At 38.2% G+C, this 11,037-nt stretch overlaps 1 pseudogene; it reads right to left on the reverse strand.

Moving 5' to 3' along the window:
• Positions 1-1,272: 1,272 nt before the first annotated feature.
• LOC112191351 lies at positions 1,273-3,114 on the reverse strand (annotated as a pseudogene).
• Between the last annotated feature and the right edge of the window lie 7,923 nt (positions 3,115-11,037).

Raw genomic sequence — 11,037 nt, forward strand, 5'->3', positions numbered from 1 at the left:
TGTTTTGTTTCTGTTTGGTTTGTTAGCCGTGTTTGTTTTCTGTTGTCTGTATAATCTATAAAAAAAAAAAGAAAAAAGAAACATGTGCAAAGAGAAAACGCACGTAATCTATGAACTTCAATGATTGAGAGAAGAAACACATTTTAAGTTAACTATGCCCGTCCGCTTTAAATCCTCTTTTGCGTGCGTACGTAACGTATATACCATATCGGAGGGGTCAAGAGTAGATGTCAGTGCAAAGTAGACATCTACTTTCAACCTACCGTCCTTGTTCAAGGATCATGTTGGAATTTATGTGACAATTACAACTCAACTTCATAGAATAATTCTAGCTAGTATGGTAGAAACGAATATTAAAATCTTTCCACCATATTCAAAATCATTCTACCATACTAAGGTAGAAAACAGCTAATCTAGTCTGCCCATGTCATCAAAGGAAAAATTTGATTCCTTTTATGCTCTTCCATCATACAAACAAGACTACAGCATGATATTTAAATGAATCCAAGGAATCGAAGTTAACCACCTCCATCAGGATTGTGTAGATTACAGCCAAAACATACAAAACTAGAAGGATGAGCAGTAGCATTTAATCTTGCAAGATTACACTTGTTGCATAAGTTACATTGCCTTTCGAAGTGATACTAAAAAAAAAAAAGCATTATAAGAAAAGCTGCTGCCTGCTGCTGATCTTAACCCAAAGCAAGTACTTTGGCATATTGTTATGTCTTATAAACAAATCATTAACCCTAGCAGTTCCTACAACTTAAATAAAGCAGTTTGTAATCAATTAGACAATGTCTATACACAGATCAAAATTGAAGAAATGCACTTTACCATATAACATAGATAGAACATCTTGTGATCAACCACCACATGAAAGGAAGCTCTTGAGATGACAAACATGCTAGAAACTCGGAGAAAATTTTCAATTCCCATCAATATTATAACGGCAACCAACATCTGACATAATTTTAACAACTTTCTACATTCAAAGTCAAGGTGGAACATGGGGAAAAATAGGACACTGCAGAAAAAGTTTATTGACACTGGAAGCAGCTGCACACATGCCATCATACAAATTTCAACAACCCATCAAAGTTAGGAGTTCTGTTTCTAAACTGCACAATAAAAAAAATACACACATTATATCGGGACAGATAAAGTTTAGATGGATTGATTTCCACACATTATAACAATTCAAAGACTTCCATGCCTACAGTATAACAGATCTTAACAGCAAGAATGAGATGTACAGACCTAAAGCTCAGAGGGCTAAACTGATAACTGTATTCAGAAGAGAGAATTGTTATCTTCTAGTCAAATGCATGTTAAAGAACATCTATCATTTTCCACAGCATGGACAGAATACAAAAAAGGAATACAACTATATAGCAGCCAGCTGTATGACACTAGGCAAGTTCATTTTTCACAGCGGAGAGATTATAATGTGCAACTTATACACGGGAAGGACAAGATATTACTATAAACAGTGTAACAAGCACAGATAATTCCAAATACTTTTAACCTAGCTGCTGAGCTTTCGACTTTCTCAAAAGTTCATCATACATGTATTGCTTCTTTGCTTGGACAAGGCTGTCTTTGAGTTTTGACATTGAAGAAGAACTCAACTTGATTCCTCTTAGCATCATATCCTCTGCATACTTGACTGCTTCTGGGACTCTGTTCAGATTGCGAAGTCCTAGAACCAACAAATTCCCAGTATCCTCCAAGCCAGAACGGTAATTTTCTATCATAAACTTCCAGACTTTTATAGCAAAATAAGGGTCCCCCAAATCCAAGTATATCCTGACTGCAGCAATACAATTATCCTGGTCCAGAACACACTCATTTTTAATCATCTCAGTAAACAAAACCGCAGCCTCCTGTAACTTCCTATTCTTAATGAGCATCTTAAACAACATGTTATATGTTTGCGAATTTGGAAATGTCCCATTGTAGACCATCTCATCCAGCATCCTTTTTGCTACATTAATATTGTTTCCATGGCAATGCAAAGAAATCATCAAATTATACATATTGGTGTCAGGTTGCAAACCAAGTCTGCCTACCATTGCCTCCCAAAGAGCCTCAGCCCCCTAGGATCACCTTTCTTGACACACTCATCAAGCGCAAGCCTGAAAAACTTGACCCCTGGATAACACCTCTTAGCTTTCAAGGTCTCAAAGAAGTCCAGCGCCTCGCGAATCCCATTAGGCCCGTTAAGCAAAGTGTTCAGATATGAATCGTAGGCAGGCACATTGGTTGGATCCCAACCAATGTGACTCACCATCTCATCCAAAACCTTGGTAGCAGAGGCTACATTCCCTTCACTCTCCCACCCCTCCAACAAGATGGCGTAAGTATCGGGGTCCGGCCTGATCTTGTCCTTAGCAATGTAGTAAAAATCAAGGGCATCGGTCGTCTTGCCATCTCTACAAATTGCACTCAAAAGAGAATTCAATGCTACAATATCTGTAGGAACACCATATTGGTCCATAACCTCAAATGTCATAAGAGCCTCGGGAGTGCGATGGGCAACTACATAACTACTAAACACAGAAGCAAAAGTGGCCAAAGAGAGTAACCTTTCTTGCTTCATTGACTTGATGGCGTCCCACATGGGATCAAATAAGCAATTCTTGCCCAAGAGATCAACAACCAGATTCCACGAATATGGGCTGTGGCCTTCATTGAGCTGACGACCGGACCACTGAAAGAACTTGAAGGCAGGGCCCGGGAAGGCGTAGGAGAGCTTGAGGACCTCTTCAACGTCTTGCTGGGTCACTCGAATACCAGTGTCGTTCAAAGTTTCTTCGACGGAGAGACCGTGGATTTCGGCCACAATTGCACACAGCAGTTTGATTTTGGGAGGTAAGGGATTGGGAGTGTCCAGGTATGAGGGAAAGGTAGGGTCGGATTGGTGGTGCTTCTTCGCGGGTTCGGGTTCGGGTTCGGGTTGATTAGGGTTTCGACAAGGAGAGGAAGCAGGTGGGTAATCACGGTGTCGCTTTGTTCTGCTCATACTCACTACTCTCACTACAGCCCTAGAGATGCAGTTCTGGAAAGGAATTTGCCGAAGAATATCAAAACAAAAACAAACAATACACACACAGATATATATATATATATATATATATATATATATATATATATATATCTGTAAAAACTAAAAAGGCTTCTTTTTTTTTTTTTTTTTTTTTATTCCTTACTTTTCAAGAAGATTGAGGCATGGAGCAGATATCAATGTTCTAAAAAGCTCGCCCCGAGGCGTGCCTGAGGCTTTATAAGCGTGAAAGTGCTATAAAAATGAGTGTGTTTCGCTGCTTAGGCTGAGAGGCATGTAAGGCGCTGCACAAGACACATAGGAAGGCGTCTTGCAAACGCTCAAGAATTTTTTTTTTATTAATTTTTTTTTTCAAAGTACCAAAACGATGTTGTTTTGGTGTTGTAAGGTCACGACCGAATATTCTCGACTCATTTTAGCCTCTAATCTTTAGCTGTCCTGACTCATTACACTCCCAAAACGAACTCTTACCCAGCAAATTATGAAGAGCTCATAAGTTTTCTCAAGGTTTTTTTTCGATTTGCCGCTAAGAATGTTTAAGGTTTGAATCATTGAATTAGGCCTGTGCGTCAAGACCTGAAATATCGAGGACCTGACTCGAACCGACAGAAAAAGCCCAATTCGGTTCAGTTTTACTTCTGAAATTTTACGTTCAGTGCAAAACGCGACCCGATTATATGTTTATCAGTTCGGTCTCAGGTTTAGTTTAACTCTGAATCGGTCTACCCGAATCGACCCTATTTTTCTTCTTATACCACATGTCAGTCTTCTATTGGCTTTCATATAAAATAGATATATATATATATATTATATTTTAACTAAAATAAAACTCTAAAACCTAATTTTAATCCCAATTTCCCAATTTCCCATTTTCCCGATTGAAACCTAATTCATTTGGCCTTTGGCCTCTCATAGACTCACACTCTCAAGCCTCTCTCTCTCTCTCTCTCTCTCTCTCTCTCAATCGAAACACTTGGCTCTCATTCTGAAATAGAGAAATCGGTGAAATGTGAAAACCCTTGTTCATTGATTTCGTTCTGAAATTTGAAAACCCTTGTTCGAGTCTCTTCCCCAATTCATTGATCTCATTTTGAAATTTGAAAACCCTTGTTCCGAAAACTCAATTCATTCCCCAGTTCATGGCATCAATGCAAAATTCATCCCAAATTTTGTCATCCGATTCTTATTCCAATTGTTGTTCCAATACCAAATGATGCATCGAGGGTTTAAACACTTCCCAAAACCTTCAAGGCCTAGAAGAGAAAGCGTGTTGGAGAGGGAAAGAAAAACGTGCTGGTCCTGCTGAAGATGCTGGAGATGCAGAAACTCAAGAAGAAAAACATGTTGGAAGATCCTAGGCGTGCTTGCACTTCAAGAAGATTGAGAATCCGCTATTCGAGGTAAAGGATGGTAAGAAGGTTCAGACTTGTGTTAAAGAGAGAGCGCTAAATGCAATTACTGTAGTATTAATCTGGCATGTGATAGTTATGGAAATGGAACTAGTTAACTTAGGAGACATATATAAGAGGTGTGCCAAAAATATCCATGTAGGGTTGATTTAGAAATTGGGCAGTAGGTGTTAAGTACCGGTGGTACTAAGGAGTTAGTGATGATTAAATGAAGTCAGGAAGCTTGCAGGGAAGCAACCTGCAAGATGATAGTCATGAATGAACTGCCTTTCAGTTTCCTTGAAAGGCTTGGCTATAGATATTTTTGTCATGTGGTTGTGCCTAGGTGGGATATACCTTCCAGGAGGGTTATTGTTTTTAGTTACTGTCTATGTATAAAGCAACCAAATTAGAGCTTAAGAAATAGTTAAGGAATCACTGCCTATATGCTTAACCACTGATACACGAACATCAGTGCAAGATATCAACTACATGGTGCTGACTGCCCATTTTGTTGATTCTGGTTGGACATTGCACAAAAGAATACTAAACTTTAGGGTGATTCCTAATCATTAGGGCACTAGTATAGGGAAGTTGTTGGATGCATGTTTGCTTGATTAGGAAGTTGAGAGAGTCTTGACCATTTATGTTGTGCAAACAAGTTTGCAATTTACTACATTAGGAAAAAGATATTAGGCTGGGAGAAACCACCTATTCTAGGAGGCAAGTACTTGCATGTTAGGTGCCTTGCCCACATTCTGAACCTCATTGTTAGATCAAGACTTAAAATGATGGAGAGGTAAGTTGCTTCAATTAGGAATGCAATAATACGATATGTTCGGAGTAGTGGACAAAGGCTTTACGCTTTTAAAATGTGTGCAGAGAAGGAGAAGCTTGAGTGTAAGAAGATTTGCATCCTCCATGTGCCAACAAGGTGGAACTAAACCTTTCTAATGCTAGACACTGCATTAGAGCTGCGAAAAGCCTTCAATATAATGGCAGATAAGAGGGATAGGAAGTACGAGAAGTACTTTGATGAGGATGAAAATGTGGATGAGAAAGTTGACGAGCTGCAAGTTGGAGCGACAGATTAAAGGAAGAAATCGAGGAGAAAAAGGGTAAGGCCATCGGTTAAAGAGGATTGGGAAAGTGCTCCAGTTTTTGTGAGGTTTTTAAAAGTCTTCTATGATCTAACAATGAGGATTAGTGCCTTAAATCACCCAACATCATGGAAAACTTTTCATGATATGTGGCCATCAAAGATGAGATAATCACGCAAGCAAACCAATCCTAGATCTAGGTGATTTTAACTCACAACCTTCATATACATATAGAGGATGCTATCATGCTATCGATGACTACTCCCTAAATATTTTTTCATGAGATGACAAACACAACACATTCAAAGCAGTTAAGTTTGAATGAATGCATTCACTTCTTGAATTACTTTTTGAATTAGCATATGAAGATGAAAATCACAAGTAACATCAAATGTAAATTAAAACATCAATGCATTTAGGTTTGGCTAAGGCTTTCAACCCTAGCCCCAACAAAATAACTACTCACTCATAAGCATACAAATTAGCATTAAATCTATAAAGTACATCAAGGTAAATTAAAGAGTTGAGGAAATAATGAACAAGTTGAAACTTGACAAATCAATGGGTAAGATTCTCCTTTGTTTTCCTCCTTCAGTGCTCCTTGAATCATTCTTGATGGTGGAACAGATGGATGATAAACTTCTTGATGGTGATGATGAATGGAATTGTGATGAATATATGATGCTCATTTGGCCAATTTTGAGTGGTAGTGATGGAGTAGTGGTGGTGGCGATGGAGGTTGAGGAGTATAAATATTACAGGTTTGGATTTTGGGAGGTGGAGATGGAGGTTTTATGAAGGAGATTGAGAGAGAAAGAAGATGTAATGGGGTGGTGTGGGTGATGCATCTTCCTTGTGAAAAATGGGTGCTTAAATAGATGGAGAGGGATGTGAAAATGGTGGTGTGGTTAAGATAGCAGCTAGGATTTTGAATTAAACAAAGAGGTGGAGTATGAGAGTGTTAATGTGGCAGAAAAGTGGTATCAGAGCTCTAGGTTCCGAATTACTTTTGAAATCGTTTTTGCAAAACTAGCAACCCTTCTCATATTTTTCAAGTGTCGAATTTGGTTGGGCAAAACGCTCGAATTTCTTGGACATTTTAAAGTATGTTGGTAAAAATATGTTTTGATGTCCCTCCTTTATTTTATTCTTTCCGAAGGATTCCCTATTGCCTTATTTCACTTGCAAATATTTTTCATTGAGGCTACTTCCGAGTCGTTCAAAGAATTCCCATTGGATTTGAAAAGTAAAGGTGCCTTTGAGATTTCTTGGAAAATTATTTTGTTTGTTTCCTTGTGGTGCTTTAAAGTTTGGTTTAAATTTTAAAATTGCCAATGCTGTCATGATGCTACTCGACCACAAACTCTCCAAAGGTAGTAAGTATGTAAATTAGATAAAGTGTTGGATAAACTATTAGGGGATGGAGCATTAAGAAGTTACGAGGTTATATTGGGTGAGTTGATACTCGGAGAAGTAGGTTCTAGATGAAGTTGAAAGGAATATTTGTGTACCCCCATGCTAGTGTCATATAGTGAATTTTATTGATGGGTTAAAGTTATTGTACTACATATATTGTTGCACGTATTGAAAAATTTGAAGTATTAGGCGGATCAAAGTGAAAGTTTGAGTAAAACGTGAGATAATGACCCCTATGTAGTCATTTGGATCAGTGGTGTTCGTATTTTTGCTCGATTTCCTCTTCTTTCTTCCGAGCGATGGCCCGACTGCAGCGATTCCCCATCGATGCTCTACGAAAGAAGGTGTAATTTTTGAGTACGGTAGATACCTCTCAAGTGTTCCCCAAGTAGTGGACTAATAGGGAAACTTGTAATGGCAACACAAACATAAAAATTGAGTATAGCTTGAGCTCGGCATCTCCCCAATCTTATTGTTAATTGGTGAAACAATATGAAGCCTTGTTGCTTTGGAAAATCTAATATTGTGTTGTTGTGTTGACAATATTGTTTTGTTGGGAAACCCAAGAAATCGAGGAAAGACTAGTAGAGTCACAGAAACTATTCTTGGGTTACCATTGTGTTCCCTATAATCAAGGAAATTGTTGGGAAAATAAATGATTGCGGTACTAGCAACATCTCTAAAAGTGGTCAAGAAAAGATCTTTATAGGATTATAACTTTAGCAGCCAGTTTTCTTTACTTCAAGGAATCTTTGATTTCTTTGAAGTCACTACCGCCACGAATTTCGGAACGTGGACGAGTTGGTAGCGCACTCTTGAAAAACAACTTCAAATACGTGGTTACAATGAAGTTAAAATGGTGACGTCAAGGAGTATTTGAAAATTCAAAAGTCGATTTAGGACCTCATTCTACAGGGATGTGGAGAAGGACGGTCAACGTGCCATGTAGAACTACATGTTGTGGCTTCGCCAAAAAAAAAAAAAAAGAGGAAAAAAGAAAAAAAAAAAAAGGAAAAAGGAAAAAAAAAAAGGAAAAAAAAAAGGAAAAAAGGAAAAAGGGAAAAAAAAAAAAAGAAAGAAAGAGAAGAAGAAGAGAAGAGAAAAGTCGAGAAAGGTTTGAACACAAATACTTGTGTGCAATTGGCGAGCTCATGAGTCTACTATTGGGACAACCGTTCCAAAGGTTTCGTTACCTTAAAGGATTGAAGTTCGAGTTAGTTTCCTCTTGATGACGATGATTAGCGTGGATGAGCCTAAAGCTTCGGTTCGATACCTTGGTATGGGGTTCGTTTGAAGAGGTATACCCTAATTAGGAACTAGGTACGAACCTTTGTAGAGTCAAATTGAAAGAAGAAATTACAAGTCAATAGCAGCTCTCCCGGATTAAAGTATCTCCTAGTTATGCTTGGGGAGAAATCCACTACACCGGGATTCGAGGCATGACAAGGTAAAAGACGAGTACGAGTGCGAGCTCGAGAATCGAGGCAACAAATTACGCATTTACCCCATGCGTTCACTTTTGAGACAAAGTATTCGTAACATTTCTTCCACACCAGGAGTTTACATTAGCTGTTTTACATTCTTGCCCCTTACTACAAAAGTTGATTTTCGTCTCTTGCATTACTCAAAATGTTTTCCTCATAAGTCAAGAGACTACACCTTAAACCATCGAGTTTTCCTTACTAAAGTGTTTTGTTTTACGAAGCCTGAACATTCTAGGTTCTTTTTAGAAGTTCTACAACCTAGACTTTGAAAACAAACTCAAAACTATCTTCAAAGCTGTTTCAGCAAAATGCATTTGAAATTATTCCCTCACCTACCAAAAAGTTCGTGCCAACAAATCTTGTTCGAAAAGTAGGAGAGTTTAAAATTTCCCCAATATCTGTTTTCAAGCAAAATTGAAATTCCGAGAATTTTACTATTTTGTCTCCGCAACTACTTGAAATTTAGTTTTATCCGACCTCTACTACTTTTAAATTTTTGAGATTTTAAGACGGTCTCAGTCAGTATCTCTAGATTGGATCTAGGGATCTTGATTTGGTTGGAATTGCATATCCCAAAATTTTAGTCGTTAACTCATTCGAAATTATTTTCCAACTTCTTGGAAACTTGGAAATGTTAAACTCGTTGTGATTTTCTTTTCTCTTTGGTTATCCTTTTTATGTAAAACTGGTGGTTGGAAGAATGTTAGTTCACCTTCGAATTTACTCAGGACACCCCTTTTGAAAGTAAAGGATTACTTTGGAGGAAAATATTTAGAGATTACTTTTTCTTGTTGTCGGACAAGGACACAAGAAAATGAAGTGCTGGTAACCGATCCAACTGTTTTGGCTTGACCAAAAATTGAAGGAGCGCTTATGACTTGATTTCTGAGTTTTGACGTCAAATGAGTTCGTATGATGAAAAGGATAGTTCAAGGTCGAGATCGTGAATGGAAATGCTACAAGCTTTACAAAACCCGAGGAGCCAACTTCGATTGGTGATCCTCGAATTTCGTTGAGCACTATCGAAAGGTATTGTTACAACTTGATGCCTTGAGCATTGGACGGTTTGTTTGGTGAATGCCAAGCGACCTATTGACTGGTGTCTCATGACGTGTAGTAGATACCTAGGTGTTGTGATTTTACAATGTGACATCAAGTCTACTGAATTATGTGCTTGGTTTCGACGTCATATGTACAAGCGGCCACAATTGTTTGTTCGTGGAGTAAACAATATCTGCTAGAGCTACGAATAAGGGTGTATAAGGTTTAACTACCAAGATCGTTGATAACTACGAGGCGGACGACAGTGATGAGATCGTTGACGTGTCATTCGTAGTGACGCTCTACGAAACTTATTTAGGTTGACCAATGGAGAAAGCTCGGTTTCTCTCCTTGGTTGCCACTTATATTTAAGGATCAAATTCCCGAGTAATTTTATACTCTCATTAAATGGGAATTGAGCGTAGACGCCAAGTTATTTTCAGTGATTTTGAAAAATAAGCTATTATCGCATGGCTGCAACGAAGTTGCTATTCAGCGAGTTACTTATCGAAAAGAATCATGATTCATGGAGAGAAGTGTATCCTATGAAAAGTATAATAGGAACACTTGGTGAAGTGGAAAGAATAGCCCAGAAATTTGGATATGTAGCTAACGGAAGCACAAAAATGTGGAAGTTTTATGAATGTCATTGTGATGTGTAAAATAATGCGTGATGGGACATTCCACGCGAATTGTTTACAAGTAACGCTTGAGAAATTCTCACACTAATGTGTTGGTCATCTACTTGTGGAAACAAGGTTGATAAGTGGACTTACCACTACTTTGTAGTATGCTGTTATTGAGATTTGTGGGTGACTAAGTGTTAGTCCCCGATTTGTTTTAAGGCTCTTTGAATTTTTCAGAAATGCTGAAGCAATAATGCCATTGCCTATGGTATTGAGCTAAGAGCAGTTGGATGAGACAATGAAATCAAATGTATGCATATACACACACAATGTGATTAAGGTAAATTGCAATTTGCAAAAAAACAAATGGTTATAGAGTTTGATAAGGTCATCCTCATGAGTGAAGTAGGATGAACCATGTGAAAGGTAAAGGTTCGAAATATGTCAAGGGAAAATGAAACTATGTCTTGTGAACACTCGAGTCCGAGGTGAAAAGAAGTAACCTCCCATTTATGCATTGGGCAAATTTCGAGGACGAAATTTATTTTAAGGGGGTGGAGTGTGGGCCCCCGAAAATTTATTTAATTTGTAGAAGGTAATTTTCACCAATAAGATTTTCACAAGGCGATCTAAGTGACGAAATTTATTTCGGAAATTGTTTTGGTGTCAAGACCACCTATTAGGCCGAAATTTAAACTTTGGACCAATGTTCTTTCATTTGGGCCTAGGGCGAAGTCGCAAAATAAATTAGGAGGTTTCCGACGAAAAACGAGTAAAAGAAAGGTTACGAGCCCAAAACCCGAAAGGAATCAGCAAGGAGAATTCCGTAATTCATCACAAGGGCAAAATGGACATTTCGCATACGCAAGTATAAATAGGAAATCAAAAACCCTAAAATCTAAACTCTCTCACTCT

The sequence above is a fragment of the Rosa chinensis genome, chromosome 3, assembly GCF_002994745.2.
Source record: "Rosa chinensis cultivar Old Blush chromosome 3, RchiOBHm-V2, whole genome shotgun sequence".
In the NCBI taxonomy this organism is placed as follows: Eukaryota; Viridiplantae; Streptophyta; class Magnoliopsida; order Rosales; family Rosaceae; genus Rosa; species Rosa chinensis.